Source organism: Lactuca saligna, chromosome 5 (assembly GCF_052625555.1).
Source record: "Lactuca saligna cultivar CGN05327 chromosome 5, ASM5262555v1, whole genome shotgun sequence".
NCBI classification, from domain to species: Eukaryota; Viridiplantae; Streptophyta; class Magnoliopsida; order Asterales; family Asteraceae; genus Lactuca; species Lactuca saligna.
The window spans coordinates 178,223,018-178,241,935 of record NC_136421.1 but is presented as its reverse complement, the minus strand read 5'-3'; the positions used below and the strand labels follow the sequence as shown (position 1 = coordinate 178,241,935).

Sequence of the window (18,918 nt, the reverse complement as noted above, 5' to 3'; positions counted from 1 at the left end):
CCACCCTTCCCTTTATTCCATACTCTCTTCCTGTTGTTGTTGTTGTTGTTGTTGTTGTTGTTGTTGTTGTTGTTGTTTCCTCTCTGTGGTTCTGGTGCAGAAACGGTTGAGTTCTGATGACCTCCGTAGTCAATCAGAGGTTGTGCCAGTTCCTTAGCACTTTCAAAGGTGTCAGGTTTGGAAGCTAACACGCTTGACCATATTTGGGGCGTCAGTCCCCATATGTACCTCTCTATTTTCTTGCTCTCAGGAGCAATCATATATGGGCAAAGGATTGCCAGATCGTAGAATCTGTTGGTATAAGTTGCGATGTCGGTACCAACCATTCCAAGAGTCCAGCGTTCGTGTTCGAGCTTTTGAATCTCTCCCCGTGGGCAGTATTCTTTCATCATCATGGCTTTGAGGCTCTCCCAGCTTATGGAGTTTGCCACTATTAGGGTAAGTACTTTAATGTGGCCGTTCCACCAAGCTAAAGCTCTATCAATGAGTGTGAAGGTTGCAAACTTGACTTTGCTGTGCTCGGGGCAGGAGCAGATTTCAAAGACTGATTATGTCCTTTCAATCCACTGTCTTAGAGCCATCACACCACCAGTTCCATAAAACATACAGGGTTTGGCATTAGTAAAGTCCTTATAAGTGCATTCTCGGGGTTGCCCATGACTCTCGCCATGGTTGGATATGTGTGTGCCAGTTCTCGAGTCATTTGTACTCGAGTTATTGAGATGTGACATGGCAGCTGCTACCGTTGCAGTGACTGTTGCTTGGAAAATGACAGCATCAAATTGAGGAGGTGGAGGTGGTGGTGGTATCGGTGTTTCATTGATAGGGTTACATCTGGTATTCCTACGTGGCGGCATCTTTAACTATACGTTTAAAAGATGATGATATGGATAAGAATAAGTGAACAATGAATGTGTCTCATGAACCAAATTGCTATGGTTCAACAAAAAGATGATAGCATGAATCTTAAAATAGAAGAATGAAAGTTATTTGTAAGACTCAAAGTATGAAACAAGTATTTGGTCTCTCGACGACTTTTCAAGGTTTGAACGAAATACTCAACGTAGTAATAATAGTGTCACTTATATTAATATAACAGTTGATGCAACGATCATGAAAATTTGACCCCTATAAGGGTCTCCGATTACAAAGTTTGAGAAATTTAAAGACTTTTAGCCGAGGTCCTAGGTTATAACAAAATTTGAGGTTTTCACAAGTACTACTTGCGACGTGTGTTGCGCTTAGAGCTCGATTCTGCATCAGATTGCTTCGACTCCATAAGACGCCTATCAAAGGCGGCTTGTTGTTCCCTCAATTCTGCGAAGGCTGCATTCGCTTGTGCTTGGAATGCTTCGGCACGGAGGTGGATGTCGTTCTGCAACATCTCCAGGTGGTTGATATCAACCGTGTGGACTTGTACTTCCACGTTGACCTCTCGGATTCGGTTTGCTTGAACCCCCGATTGGTAGGACTAGTTGGCCAGTTTACCTACATTGCTGGAAGTGCTCGGTCGGCTGAACCCCCGTCCCTGATGTCGTAGAAGTCTCGACACATTCCGTAGGGAGAGCGTATCCCTTGTTGTTGGCTCCAGTGGACGAGGTGACTTCCCCAAACGGGAGTCGGTCTAAGAAAGCTCCTCCTAATGGGTCGAGGGTTGACTATTTCCAGTTCTGAGTATGTCCCGGAGTCGTCCCCGCCATCCAACTCAATGGGCTCTTCGTCCTCCTTCGGATCCTCTTCAATCCATCCTCCATTGCCTTATTGTGGATAGTAGGGGTCTCCATGCGGGTGAAATCCAGCCATTTGACTATACGAGAATAGGTTTATAAGATTTGAATAAAACTTGAGACATGTAATACTAATTAATCTAGTGTATGCACCAAATACTCCTATAGTATTTAATTTGTACGTTAGATACTAGTGTCTATTTTGTTAAGTTTTGACTTGTTGCTCACTACGATCATTCCTTGACATACGTTAGTCAAATTTCGGATAAACATAGTTGATCCGGCTATATTCATCCCAAATTTAATTACATATCTCGAGAATTAGTCGTAGTGTCCAACTTGTCCTAATACTTTTTGTATAGTTCTTATCATAAAAATGTGTCGTTGTATGCATGTATTTCAGATTTTTATAACCTAAAATAATCTATTTATGTGAAATAAGGATTTTAGGTACAAAAACTTTTGTCAGAGACTTTGAGTCCCTAAGCATTTATAGTTTGTATATCTTCTGAGGTTCGATATACTTAGTTCACTATAAACATTGCTCCGATACCAATCTGTCACACCCCCAAACCTAAACGGCGGAAACGTTCGTGGGCGGATGACTTCATGTGGTAACGTAACAAATGAATACATAGTAAAGAAAGCAATACAACCATCATATATATAATTGAAAGTTTACATTTGTCAAAAGTTACATGTTCAAAACCAATTACAAAATGATGTCAAAATATGAGATTAAACTGGCACCGCAGCATCCCTTCATCAAAAGCATAATGATACCTGTAGTTACTGAATCCCTGGAACATACAAGTAATTTTGAAAGAGTAGATCAGCATTTAAGCTGGTGAGTTTCATAAGTATTTAATGACAATGTTTGTATGAAATGAAATGTCTTGTCCTTGTTTGTTTGTGTTTAGAAAATCCTATAGTTTCTACTAGTATAAAAGTAGTCTTCCTTCAAGACCAAAGTTTGTTTCCAAAAATGTATGTAAGTGTAAAAATAACCAATATGTTTGAAAACCTCATAAATCAATGTATTTTTAATACCTCATGTGAGTTTTATAACCATACTATTGACTCGGAATGCCTATACACAACGTTCTTCAGGCGTTGGAATGTGATGACGTTTGTCACCCCAAATGGTGGACTGTAGCTAACAGTCAAGGCGCGGGTTGTCAAGCCCGTATAGATCTATACACAAACACCATGCTCCCCCTCCAAGGGATTCTGGTATATAATACAGGACTTGAAATGTGTACTCGAACGTACGTGAAGTTAATGTCTCACAGAACCGTAGTATAAAAACAGATTTATGTGTTAAAATGTTCGTTTGCTCTTGTATATGAAAGTGATTTCTTGAAAATCATGTTTCTAGTATGTAAAAGTTAGCAATATCCTCACAAAACTATACCTATTATAGTTTTCTAAAAGTGTGCCTCGTTTGTTTTAGAATATCTAGAAAAGGAATTACTTGTTATGAAAGCATAGATTTTTGTAGAGCCTAAGATAGACACATATACATTAAATCTAGGAAAAATGTTTAGTTTATACATGCATTACAACAATTTATAGTTTTAAAGATAGAATGCTATTGCAATATATTTTGTATACGGGAGTTCCCTATAAAGTTTATAAATCACATATGATTCTACTTAATAAAAGTGTACAATAATCTTTATATATAACACCCGATAGTAGTCGTGTGTCTTACTTGTATTTCCCCACCTTAGAAAGCATATAAAAGCGTTTAGAATATTTAAAAAGGGTTAATTAAGGGGTATGTACTCACTTGAAAGTTTGAAGATAGCAAGATGGAAAAACCGGGCAGAGTTTCGTCTCGAGAAACGGATTTTTCTCGGGATTCTCGAGAATCTCGGGAGTAAAATTGACCTTCGAGACTTGAGTAAAATGACCAGGGCTTCGGGGTAGTGCGGGCACGGAAATCGAGGCAATATCGTGAGAGTAATGAGAGAGATGGGGTGGATTCCCCGGAACCCTCGCATCTCTATTTATAGGAGGCTGAGAGGCCTCGTTACGTGGGGCGTACGCACGTACGCTGGGTGTACGCGTACGTCATGCGTGACCGAGTCCTCGACTGCCTCGGAGCTCGGATGGGACGGGTCGGTGGTTCGCACAGGCGCGATGTGGACGATCCGAGGCCAAGGCCTTCGCGTACGCGGGGCGTACGGGGTTACGCAGTGCATAACTCGGATGAGTACGCTGACTCCCCCTTCGGATAATACCGGATTTTGATTTAAATAAATATATAATTTATTTAATAAACTTCAAAAATTCATATCTTCTTCATACGAACTCCGTTTTGGACGTTCTTTATATCCCTGCGAAGGTGAGACCATACTCTACAACTTTCGTTTAGATTCCGTCGGCAAATTCCGAAATTATTTTTATTATTTTTATTTATAAAATGTTGTGATTAAGAAATTTCTTTAAACAATTCATAACTTCTTTATCTGACGTCGGTTTTTGCCAGACTTTTTACCGCTAAAATACCATTGTCGAGACCTTCGATTCTCGTTTAGGTCATTCCGGCCAAAAGTCGCTCGATCTCCGATTCGAGTTTTTAGTTGTCTGTTGCTAAGCCGAATTTGGAAAAATCTTAACTTCAATTTACGAAGCCGGATTTGGGCATTCTTTTTACGTACGATCCTGGCTTAATAATATAAAACATAGTAGATAGTTAAATAGAAACTTTTTGGACATTTTATTATCAATGTTAATTTTATTAACTCAAAAGTGGTTACAATACTTGACCTATTAGGCCATTACAAAGAGTTGAAATATCGGGTTGTCACAAGACTGAGGTTGGGTTAAGGCGGGTCCTGCTTTGTGCTGTAGGCCAACATACCCAGGGTGGACCGGTTAGACCGAAGGCCCGACGAGTGGTCCGGATAGGCTGAAGGCCCCAAGAGGGCGGACTAGACGTGTCGAAGCTCGGAGAGTGGACCAGACAGACTGAAGGCCCGGTGCGGGCGGACCAATCATACTATAGACTCAGAGAGTGGACCAGGCGGACTTACGGCCCGGTGCAGGCGGACCAGTCATACTGTAGACTCGGAGAGAGAGTGGACCGGGTTGACTGAAGGCGTAGTGCAGGCGGACCAGTCACACTCTAGACTCGATATGCATGGTTGTTCTGTTTATGATATGATATGATATGTTATGTGTATGGTATTGTGGTTGGTATTTTGGGGGTAACTCACTAAGCTTTCAGGCTTACAGTTTTAGTGTATTGTTTCAGGTACTTCACGAGACCATGGTAAGGAGAAGGCGTGATCGTACCGCTCCTCATGTTTTATGACTTATGTGATATGGTTCTAGGAAATACTCTGAGGTTTAAACTATTTTGAAAACAAATGTATGACCTTAATGGTTTTGAATGAATTAAAATGTTTTAATTTGGATCGAATTTTATGGTCGTTAGAAGAATAGTCCGTGGTTGTCATCCATACTCTGATGAATGACGGGGCCATCATTTGGAAAAGGCTTCTCACATTGTCCATCTCTCACCCTCACCTCATGGTCTATAACACCTCTCAACTCATCATCCAACGCTTCGATTCTCGTTTAGGTCATTCCGTCCAAAAGTCGCTCGATCTCCGATTCGAGTTTTTAGTTGTCTGTTGCTAAGCCGAATTTGGAAAAATCTTAACTTCAATATACGAAGCCGGATTTGGGCATTCTTTTTACGTACGATCCTGGCTTAATGATATAAAACATAGTAGGTAGTTAAATAGAAACTTTTTGGACATTTTATTATCAACGTTAATTTTATTAACTCAATAGTGGTTACAATACTTGACCTATTAGGCCATTACAAAGAGTTGAAATATCGGGTTGTCACAAGACTGAGGTTGGGTTGAGGCGGGTCCTGCTTTGTGTTGTAGGCCAACATACCCAGGGCGGACCGGTTAGACCGAAGGCTCAACGAGTGGTCCGGATAGGCTGAAGGCCCCAAGAGGGCGGACTAGACGTGTCGAAGCTCGGAGAGTGGACCAGACAGACTGAAGGCCCGGTGCGGGCGGACCAATCATACTATAGACTCAGAGAGTGGACCAGGCGGACTTAAGGCCCGGTGCGAGCGGACCAGTCATACTGTAGACTCGTAGAGAGAGTGGACCGGGTGGACTGAAAGAGTAGTGCAGGCGGACCAGTCACACTCTAGACTCGATATGCATGGTTGTTCTGTTTATGATATGATATGATATGTTATGTGTATGGTATTGTGGTTGGTATTTTGGGGGTAACTCACTAAGCTTTTAGGCTTACAGTTTTAGTGTATTGTTTCAGGTACTTCACGAGACCATGGCAAGGAGAAGGCGTGATCGTACCGCTCCTCATGTTTTATGACTTATGTGATATGGTTCTGGGAAATACTCTGAGTTTTAAACTATTTTGAAAACAAATGTATGACCTTAATGGTTTTGAATGAATTAAAATGTTTTAATTTGGCTCGAATTTTATGGTCGTTAGAAGAATAGTCCGTGGTTGTTATCCATACTCTGATGAATGACGGGGCCATCATTTGGAAAAGGCTTCTCACATCGTCCACCTCTCACCCTCACCTCATGGTCTATAACACCTCTCAACTCATCATCCAACTCATATTCCATCTATTACATCTACCCATGTTTTACCCCAACATTATCGTAGATATAAAACACATATACAGTTTAAATCATTTAAAACATGTATAAAATCGTTCATCTAGTATAGACAGCAAGTACTCAGATAATATGCACACATAGTACGTAATTTATATTAAATACTTCATATCTATGTGTAAGATGAAAATAACTATGCACTCACTTGAGAAGGTGGTGACTCGGTACTCGAACAACGCTTCGTTTACTTTAAAATAATTTGCTACGACGAAACCTAGTATTATTACCATTAGATTTTAGTCTAATATTTACTGTGACTAATTATTATTATTATTATTATTATTATTATTATTATTATTATTATTATTATTATTATTATTATTATTATTATTATTATTATATAAGCATTTAAACAATAATTTCCAACCACTATATACAGACAAGGGCCAAACATAAAACACTGGAGGCAGGACCATTTTGGCGTATAGCACTTCTGAAATCCAAAAACCCTATGCGGCCCTTTAAATCAGATTCACCGTACTGTGAGTAGTTAAAAAGATATTATAACGAAACTTATATGAGTCATAATAATAGCTCAAATATTTATTATAAATTTATAATAACAATACAAATTTTGAATACAAACTATATCTAAAATAGGGTAAGCATAACTTACTTACAAAGGGGATTTTAGCTAGGATTAGGGCTCTGCAGCGGCAAAACTTCGTCGCTAAATCTTTCTAAGAAAGATTCGTACAATGCTTCACCGCTCACCTTAGTATACTAAAAACTACAGAAAGAGAATTCGAATCACGAGGGACCAAAATGCTCGGGGGATAAGGAGAGAAAGACTCTTAAATCAAGAAAATGGTGTAAGAAATATGAGAGCCCAAGGCTCTTATTGATACTAATTGAATTTTCAAAAACTACCCTCCGTAATTACTTAATGACCTTTTAGTTATATAAACAACTAAACATCCTTCTATAATACTATTTTAAATGGATTTAATGATATTTGTACTAAACTAATGTCGAAAGAACTCAACATTAGTCTTATAATGACCGCATCATCGATACATTTCTAATGATATATACATATGTATATATATGTGTACGTATATATGATTTATACTTTATTTTAATACGTAAATATGCTATTATAATTTGTAACTCGTTCATACGAACTTCGTTTTTGATCTTCTTTATATCCACGCGTAGGTGGAGACGTACTCTACAACTTTTGTTTAGACTCTGTCGGCTAATTTTGACTTTATTTTTAAAGTTATATATTTAACAGGCTGGGATATGATTGGTCCGTTAAAATCTCATAACTTCTTCATCCGATGTTGATTTTCATCTGTCTTTTAATTTTTACGATACTAATAATGAGATCTTCGATTCTTGTTTAGGTTGTGTCGGCTAAAAACCGCTCGATCTAATACTCGAACTTTGGGTTGTACACCGCTAAGCCGAAACTTCAAAAAATCATAACTTCCTCATACGAAATCAGATTTGAGTGTTCTTTTTATGGATGCTCTCAGGTTAATATATTCTACGACTTTCATTTAGATTACTAAGGCTAAAAGTTGATCTATCATAAATTCACTATTTATGTCTTCCCGGTGCCGTGTCGGTTTCGTCGAGAAACTTCAACGGGTCATAACTTCTTCGTTATAACTCAACGCTCTTTATATGTACGGAACCCTTGAGACATATTCTACAACTTGGTTAACATTATTTATTCTAAATAATATTTTGTCGAAAAAGTCATTTTCGATCCCTATTATCTCTAAATTGACTAGCCCGGATCTACGGGCGTTACAATCAGTCCCCATTAATTTAGTCTCTTTTGATCAATAAATTAATTCAAAATTCATTCTTGATCAATACCAATTAAATAATATGATTTCTCAATTAATATATTATGGTTATAATATATTAAAAAATGACAAATAACCTCTTTCTAAAATATCCATTCTATCAAATTGCTCCAGTGAAGGAAACCCAAATGGATCATACTACTATGGGGTCAAGTACATACCAATTATAGTTATGGGCTTAGAAACCTAATCCAACAGTCTCCCACTAGGATAAGTCTAATAACTATAACTGCCAATGCAACTTCAAAATCCGTTTAGCAATCGTAGCTCTTAAAAGCCGCCGTCGAACTCTGACATGTCCTTTAGATAAGGGATCATATAATCCTCTGTTCTTCAAGATATCGTGTGGAAAAATACATGGAACATAGTCATACATATTGTCCAACAGTTTGTTTCCCGATTTCTGATTTGTTTGACATAGAACTTAATTGAACACATCAATTGAGTCCTGACCGGGCCCGTCACATAAGCCAAAACAAAAACATCGAGGGGCCCAAGATATCACTTTTAATCCTCTGTTCGACTTATATGCGTGTACCAATTACTTGTTAAATTATGCACAACAACACGTTTTTTAACACCAAGTTACTGATGCGTTTTCGTATTATCAATGCACAACCAACTCGTAATCAATAACTCATATATCTTGGTTTGAAGACTATACACTATTATCGTCTCACAATCACTCATGATAAATTCCATGAAGTGATTCATGTGAGCGTGGCTTTAATCCAATACTCAAATCTTATTTTAGGTGACTCATGAACGTTGTAGCAAACTTTTACTATTTTTAAACACCTTAAACAATCTACAAGCCAATTCATGACAGTCTAACCTCATAGCATACTTCCAAAATATAATCGACTGTGGATGGTTTAATTAATCTTATTATTCTGGAAGTCAAAACATGCAAATTGAAACAATAGTAAACAATTAACACAAGATCTTAACTTTACTCATAAATAAAATTCCTTTAATTTTAATCATCAAATGTCAATTATATTTTATCTTCTACGAGTTTCTAAATAGCTATCTTAATCACTAAAACTAATATTGTCCTTCAGCACAATACTCCTAGCATACTGCAAGTGTTTAACCCTACTTAGTCCCTTTGTAAGGGGATCTGCTGGGCTTTCTTCTGACGATGCCAAGTTTACTACGAGGAGTCCTTCCACTCGATGTCTTATGAAGTGATATTTTCTATCGATGTTCCTGGATCTGCCATGATCCCTCGGTTCCTTTGTTAAGGCAACTGCACCCTCGTTTTCACAGAAAGTCTCCATAGGCTACTTTATAGCTGGTACAACTCCAAGGTCTCCGATGAAGTTCTTCAGCCATATTGCATCCTTTGATGCTCCGCTTGCTATTATGTACTCTAATTCGCATGTTGAATCATCTACAATCTTATGTTTGGAACTTTTCCATGTTACTGCTTAGGGTAAATACCTAGCCCTACTGAGAGCGGAAATGATCTATGTCGGTCTGAAAGTTGGCGTCACTATACCCCATCACTCTCAAGTCATCACTCCCACCAAGGGGAAGTGAAAAAATGAGAAAATTTCAGTAAACCTAGACTAGAATAGTCCAAGTGTTGAAAATACTGAAACATAGTTTCAGAATCGTCAAGTGGCAAATAGTGCAGAAAATAAAGAGTTGTGAATCACCAAGTTAATGATAAAAATATTTTTTAATGTTCAAGATCAATGATTCAAACATTTCTCATATTCATTAAGATTAAATTACAAGTGTTTGAATGTAAAAAACACTAAAAAAGAGCAACTGTATAATGGATCCCAAGGGGCCTATTTATAGGCTTTGGAAAAGCCCATGACATGGCTTGACCAATCAGGTATTGATATATCATCATGAATTAGTCATCAGCTGACACATTTGCCCTACTTAATGGAGAATGGATGGAATATTCCAATTCTGTTAGTAATCCATTAAGGTTCCATCCAAGTTATGAGTCTTCATAATTCTTGAACCTTCTTGATCAACATTGAAAAAGTGATGAGCAACATGAGAATCATGTTGTTCAATTGTCTTCTTAGATGCCATCAACTTCTAGAAGTTTTGTTGATCATGTTGAGTAGTTTCTTGAATGTTGGATTGTGTCTTGAACTTGAGGATGTACCACCACATGTTCATGATGGACCATGGATGAAATTCATGTTTCTTTGAGCATTTGGATGTCCCTTCATTATACATGCATGATGTGCAATGTGCAGTCTTCTTGAGCCATCAATGTGATCATATTGATCCATTGACATGATTTGAGCCACCAAGTATTCATGTTGAGCCATAGAGTTATGGATGTGCCAATAATGTTTCTGATGAGCCATCAATATTTCAAATGATTCATTAGTGTCTTGATGCTCCACATATGATCTAGATGTGCCATCTGAGATCATGATGATCCAACTAGCTTTCAAAAAGTGTTCCAGGTCAACAGCAGGTGCTCCAAGTAAGCTTCAAGTGCTCCAACATCTAATTCTTCAAATACTTATTGAATCTTCAATATCTTTCCAACCTGAAACATTCTGATGATGTTTATTAGAAAATATAAATCAATACTCAATTTATTTCAAGTGACAATCACATCAAAATATTTTTCAACATTTCCCCCCTATGTGATGGTTACTGAAATAAGGAATCGTAAAAAGTATGCAAAATAAAATATTGATTTAATATTTTCCCGCTTTGCTTCAATGAAGTTTTCTGTTGAAGCAGATACACAAAAAAAAACTTTAAAAATTATTCGAGAGTACATGTTCCTCGAAATTGAAAATTTGGTTAAAGAAACTTTTAACTATCAACATGACAATTGAATGTTTGTTGAATTGAATAAAATAAAATAAAAAAATGTTCGAATTTATGCGATCTAGACAAAATTTTATTTTATCAAGATAGGAAAATAAAGTGACAGATAGGAATAACTTGCAAACTCATGTTGTATTTTATTTAGGGCACAAGTTTGAAGAAAAAAAATCAAGTGTTGAATAAGAATGAAAAACTTGATCTTTTTTGACAAACGAAAAAAAAAATTATACATTGATATTTTTCTAAACCATACAAAAGATGTTATGATAAAGCAAATATGTTAAGTCTTGGCCTTAAAAGATTGTAGCATATAAAAAAAATATTTTAAAGAAGAATTGTTTTTATCATAAAAGATTCATAAAAGATATATTCAAAATATGTTTGGATAAAAAGATAACAAAACAACCAACAAATATCTCTTGTATACAAGGATAAAGAGTAAGAGCCCAAAAGACAAAAATAAACTTTTGAAATTTAACACAAATAAAGTTTGTTGGTTCTGTGGTTCTTGCTATAAGAGATTAAAGTGTTGTTTGTTTTTTTGAAGCAAAAGATCAATAATGTTTGCGGACCACCTCTGCAACCCTCTTCAGTAGAAAATGTGGATCAAACTGATGCAGACTTTAATAAGAAGCGTTTTTATTTTTTTAACATATGTATGCTGCTGCAGATATTAAAAAAATAAAATAAACTCATTTTATAATCCGAAAATAGATTTTCAATACCGACAATTTAATAATGTATAACATTTCGGCAAAAATTTATGATATTCCAGCAAAAATAATGATATTTTAACAGAAAATAAAGATATTTTAACATAAAATAATGATATTTCATCAACAAATTATTATTATTCAATATAAAAAAAAAAAGAAAAAAATTTCAACAAGAATGAACAAAAAAAAACTAAAAAAATATATGAAATAAGTTTTAGTAATATATAATAAATATTTTAGCAAGAAAAAAATAATGGTTGGAAGAGTTAGGAAGAGACACAACACATGGGCACAGGTTTTTTAATCCGAAGACTTTTAAAAAATAAACATCTATGAAATGAAAAGTGTTGTGTGTGTGGTGTGCCGCACAACAATAAAAGGTCTGAATAGATTTATTTTCCAAAAAACAAACGATTGATATTAAAAAAAAAAAACAAAAAAAATGTGAATGATAAGATAAAAAAAATTGTGCACATGTGTGGTGTGTGTGATAAAAAATCCTTTATTTTAACCACATGTGGGTCTTCCTTTTGCGACACGCAAGTTATCACAAAGGCTTCAAGCAAGTGCATTGTCACAAAAGGTTTGTGACATAAAAACGGGTTGTATAAGGTCAGAAAACCTAATACACAACTTAAGACTGGTAAGGTATCGAAAAGCGCACAATGCATTAGTGTTTAATGCTTCCGTTGCGGTCGTTCTCCTTAAGTGAGCTCTTATGATCATTCAAATAAGTACTAAGCAATCTAGGTCCGCTGTGGTAACTGGTCGGTGCGATCAAGACATGGTTCTCCGGTACTGGGGAGGGATGGTGCGCAACCATGAAGTCTAAGGCCATCTCCAATGGCATTTAATGGAGAGTTTAATGGGAAAAAAACCTACGTTGCAGTTGAATGGATATAGAAACCATTGTGGAGTGGGTTGATTGAATGAGGGGTTTAATCCCCATTCAACCATGGTATGGTTTTTCTTATGTTTTTCTTTTCTTTTTTTTTTCTCAATTTATTATATAAGCTTATTTTTTCTTTCTTTTTTTTTTTTTTGTCATTTTATTGTAAACACTTTTGTTTTTGTTTTCCTTTCTCAATAGAAAGTAATATTTAATATTTTTTTACAATAAACTATATATATATATATATATATATATATATATATATATATATATATATATATATCATACTTTATTTTATTTTATATTCAATAATTTAATTTATTAAGTTACTTCATATTTTTTATTCTAAACAATAAAAAAAATATAAATCTTAAAAACATTTTAAAAAAATAACATCTTATTTATTATAATACAACATAGTGATATTACATATTAATAAAACGTTCCCAAATATGCTCCATTAAATCATGTCGAAGAGCATGATGTACGATATTATCGCGTAGTTCAGAGTTTCTTTGAATTTGATATTGAACTTCTTCGACAGGTCCTCGATTCAGACGTATAGGAGGATCAACATCATCTGACCAATTACTAATTGCATTTCCTTCATTTTCTACGATCATATTATGTAATATAATGCATGTATACATTATATCCTTTATGTTTTTAAGTTGTCACGATCTTGCTGGACCTCGTACAATTGCCCAACGAGATTGAAGAACACCAAATGCTCTCTCCACATCCTTTTTTGCAGCCTCTTGCATTTCTTTAAACTTGATCCTTTTTGGGTCGGCCGTATGTGGAAAACTTTTAACCATTGTAGCCCATTCAGGATATATACCATTTGCAAGATAATATCATTTTGTGTATGTTCTTCCATTAACAGTAAAATTGCATTCAGGAGCATAACCTTGTAAAACATCATTGAATAACGGTGACTGGTTAAGTAAATTAATGTCATTGTTAGACCCGCCAACCCCGAAATATGCATGCCATATCCAAAGGTCTTGTGATGCAATTGCTTCCAACATAATTGTTGGACAACCTTGATCACCTCGAGTATATTGACCTTGCCATGCAACCGGGCAATTTTTCCAAGGCCAATGCATGCAATCAATACTTCCAAGCATACCAGGAAACCCGTGCTTTTCTGAATGTTTTTGTAGTAAATTTTGGATGTCATTAGCATTTGGTTTTCTCAAATAATGGCTTGAATAAACCTCAATCACGCATCGACAAAAGTTTTGTAGACATTCGATTGAAGTTGATTCACCAATTCGTATGTATTCATCAACGAGGTCATCAGTTGTGCCATATGCCAACTGGCGTATGGCAGCAGTGCATTTTTGCAAAGGGGAAAGACCATTGTTTCCTAAGGCATCTTTTCTTTGTTGAAAATAAATAGAATGGTTAGAGATACCGTTAACTATTTGAACAAATAGTTCTCGCCTCATTCGAAATCTTCATCTAAACGTTTGAGGTGGGAAAACAGGATGCTCATCGAAATAGTCTTTCCAAAGACGTTTATGCCCTTTTTCACGATTTCTATCTATATATCTTCGACTTTGCCCAGGACGTCTTGAACTTAGGAGATGCATTCATGGGTCTTAGGAGATGCATTCATGGTTTAGAAGCAAAAGACGGAAAAGACATTGATCGTGAAGTACACATGATTCATGATGCTTAGGAGATGCATTCATGGGTCTGCTCAGGGGGGATTCTACAAAGGCGCATGGTGTTGAGCCATATGCATGGCACATCGAAGCAACAGACAAGAAGAATAAAAGCTTAATGTAAGTGGATGTTTGACATTATCAAATGCATTCACGTGGATAAAGAAGATGCTGATGGAGAATGAGCCTGACAATGGAGACTATCTTGACGTGATTTTAAAAGCAAAAAGGTGTTGTGTGAGGAGGCCAGTGTGACAAAGGAGAAGTGGTGAAGAAGGCGGGTGGTGCAGCTATGATATTGATGAATCAAGAAGAAGAAGGAGTCAGCCTAAATGCCGATGAACACGTCCTCCCTGCAAAACATGTGAGTTATACAGCTGGAGAAAAGATCAAAGCTTACATTAACTCAACAGTAATACCAATGGCAGCTTTATTGCTCAAAGGAACAATAATCGGAGATCCTTTAGCTCCATTTGTCGCTGCATTGACCTATTTGCTACGGGTTCGGGTTATGTTAACCCAAAAAGCCAATGATCCTGGATTGATCTTTGATATCCAACCTGATGATTACATACCCTACTTATGTGGGCTTGGGTACAGTGATGAACAAGTTGGGATCATTGCACATGGGCCGATTAAATGTTCAACAAAATCTAGCTAGCATACTGGAAGGCCAGCTAAAATTTCCTTCGTTTGCTGTTCGTCGGAGAACCATGCACATCATATGTTGTTACGATTATCGGTGAGCTTCAGTCGCACAAATGAGGAAGCAGGTGATCATTCTCATGGTTATATAACATGGGTCTCCACTAAATAATATGATGCGCCAAGGGTTGTTGAAATATCTGGTTGGCGCAAGAGAGATTAACAAAGGCTGATGGTGCAAGAGAAGATGTTGCGTAAGAAGGTATTGACGCAAGTGGGGTAGTGTTGATCGCATTTCCCAAAAATAAATAAACAAATGCGTAGATATGATGTCGCACAAAAAAAAGTCACAAGTCTATGCTTATGAGTTTCAGATCAACCAGAAGTGTTAACAACCAACTTTGTAGAGATCAACAGGAGCTGATTATCATTAAAAATTCTATGAAGCAAATTCAGTCTCCTTTTACTTCACCAACTTTCCTGAAGATTACAAAGAGGGGGAACTTTGGGAAGTTTTCAAACACTTCGGGAAAGTGATTGACATCTTTATTGCAAAGAAAATGAACCTAGCAAACAGGAAGTTTGGCTTTGTGAGATTCATGGGCGTTGACAATGTCAGAATCTTTGAGGTGAAGCTTAATAGCATTTGGCTTGGGTCACATAAACTAAGAGTCAATCTCGCCAAGTTTCAAAGGTCTCAAGGAACAACAACCAGTAAGGTATTACAGGAAGGAAAACATTACAAAATCAAAAGTGTGGTAGTCAAGCCTCAAAAATTAAAAAGCATTGTTATTCACAAGGAGAAGGAGAAGGGCTTGGAAGGAAAACCATCGTTTGCTGAGGTTCTGAAAAATAACATGGCTTCAAGGTATTGTGATGTAGAAGAAGAAAGCAAACAAACTCACTACAATCAATCCAACCAGACACATCATGAGATTAACGTACGTTTATTTCCAACGAAGAAACGAGAAAGAAGCTCTCACAGAGCCTTCTTGGCCGGTGAAGTAAAATCCTTTGACCTTCTCAAAAACTTCAATATGTTCAAGACATCAGAAGGCTTTCACGACATATTCTTCTCTTATATTGTAGGTTTAAACATTATCCAGGAGTTTGAGAACCACTAAAGGGCTCAACACATCAAAAATGATGCGTCTATGTCCTGGAGAAACTGGTTTAGAAAGCTCAAAACATGGAACCATACTTATCGTTTACACAAGAGAATCGCTTCTCTCTCCGGGATATCACTATTAGAAAACATGAAATTGGATACGGCTATTTTTGCAAATATAATACGGATAATCATGTGTATGCTATTTTTGCAAATATAATACGGATAATCATGTGTATTCTATTGGGGGTGTATCATATTACAAAATAGATAGAATACGGTTAAAACACCCGTATGATATCCAACGGTGTACAATATATGGTGTACTTTGACCTATCTTATCTGATGTATCTTATTGTACATAGTGTATCCTATATGATGTATCTTATTGTATATGGTGTATCATATAGTGTATCCTATTTACCTTTCCCGTATCCTATATGGTGTATCTTATATGATGTATTCTATACAATTGGTTTTTCTATGTGAAGTATATCCTATCATATTTATGAGCCAACATACTATCATCCACTCAAATCCACTAGAATGTGAAGAATGTGATAAAAATAGACCTAAATTACAATACAAGATAAAAAAAGGGAATATTTTATTATATAGATGAAATAGCTATATATTATATTCAATACAAGGAAAATCAACTATAAACGTATTATTATGTTCAACTAAAATCTTAATTACATTTGCTTATTTCTTTCCATCTAAACTTTTTTGTATGTAGCTATTGAGGTCTTCTTGGTCACTACCATAGCATATTCGAAATAAGTTGAAAACATTGACAATATACACAATTAACTTGTAGCTTGAAAGAATCATTTAACATAAATAATTTGTTATTGCAATCATAATTTAAGATTAATATTTTTTTTATACATTCTCATCAAAACAAAAAATACATTTTTATGTAATTTATTTCTAAATTCGAATCAAGCAAAGACAAAAAGGACCATTATAATAATAATAACAACTAACCATGTAACATAGCTTCATTTCAAATAGTTTTCCACAAAATATGTTATCCAAAACTCAACAAAATCGTCAAACTCCGCACCCAGAAATGGTGTTTTATCGTTCAAAAGGTTCTACATACTAAGTATTACAAAATACTTAATTTAACAAAAATTAAGGTATAGTTAAAAAAAAAAAAAAAAAAAAAAAAAAAAAAAAAAAAACCCTACTTACTTTAGAAAATCCACATTGTCTGTACAACATCATTTCATGCATCCACTTTGAGATGTAATAGCCACACTCCCAATTCGACATTTGTTGGTTCCACTAAATATAAAATACACATGAGGATATATATATATATATATATATATATATATATATATATATATATATATATATATATATATATATATATATATATATATATATATATATATATATATATAAACACACACACATTTGCGATAGTCCATGTCATTGCACGTGATCTGGATATGGATTGTTTATTTAGCGTTGCAACAACTCTAAAAAAGTAAGCATTATTGATTTCCATCTACCTTACGCTTATCGGCGTGCCAACGTAATAATTTCGCATCTTCGGCGTTTGCAAATAATCGTTTCAATCTTGGTATGACAGGAAAATACCATAACACTTTTGCATGGGGGCGTTCTTTCTCACATCACTGTTTACTTATGTTTGTTTCTTTTTCATATATCTTGACGCCCTGCATGTGATACATTCGTGTAGATTAGCATGCTCGTTTCTATATAACATACAATAATTTGGAGATGCATGTATTCTTTCGACTTCTAAATCCATCGGACAAAATAGTTTTTTTGCTTGGTATAATGAAATAAGCAACTCATTATTTTCATGGAGCATGTCATGTAGAAGCTCTAGCAAGTCCGTGAAACTTTTATCACTCCAACCATTTGCTTGCTTTTTAATTAAACAATTTTAGCACCGCAGAAATTTTGGTAAATTTAGTGCAACCAACATACAATGGGTTTTCAATGTTTTCAAACATTTGTTGAAAATTTTCGTAATCTTTATCAGGGATATTATCTTCGATATCATGTAGCATGTCATCTACTTTATCAGAATTGTCATTTTGTGAATCATCAATATCATCACCATTATTTTTAGTATCAACCATGTTACGATCAACAAATGATTCACCATGCCATGTCCAACGTGTACGTATAGCCATTCATAAACCCATAACATATCAAATGTTCTTGTACTATGTTTAATTCACTAAACTTTTTGAAATTATGACACTTTTTACAAGGGCACCAAATGTGAGTCTCTCCTTGTTTCACCCGATGATCATCAGCAACTTTAAGAAAAAAAATTCAAGCAATCTAAATATTCATCGCTAGCACGTCGCAATTCATACATCCAAGTTTCACGGTCCATCTATAAATTATAAAATCAACTTTTAGTAAATAAATATACATAGATGGATATAGATGGTACAGGTAGACACTCATAAACCACTTTTTGAATTATTTGTCTTGGGAATAAATATTAACATGTTGACTATTTAAGAAAGAGTTGGCAACATATCACATTAAGATATTGACAATTTCTGAAAAAATCGACAAAAGTGAATGTGCATATTTAACCTTAGGTATAGAACCATCCAAAACGACTTAGTTTTGCTTTAAATATTGTAACATCCGGATTCCCAGGTATACTAATTTTTTTTTTGGGGGTTTGTGAAGGAACTCAGCGGGTTGGCACCAAGACTCGCCGAGTAGGGATGCGGATGTTCATTCTATTTCATGACCGGACTCGGCGAGTCCATTCGTGGACTCGGCGAGTCCACGCTGTTTAATGAAACCCTAATTTCTCGGGTT

General features: G+C 35.7%; 1 pseudogene; it reads right to left on the bottom strand.

Annotated features, from left to right (window-relative positions):
* Window positions 1-13,085: 13,085 nt before the first annotated feature.
* Window positions 13,086-14,129, bottom strand: LOC145045991 (protein ANTAGONIST OF LIKE HETEROCHROMATIN PROTEIN 1-like; annotated as a pseudogene).
* Window positions 14,130-18,918: the final 4,789 nt, after the last annotated feature.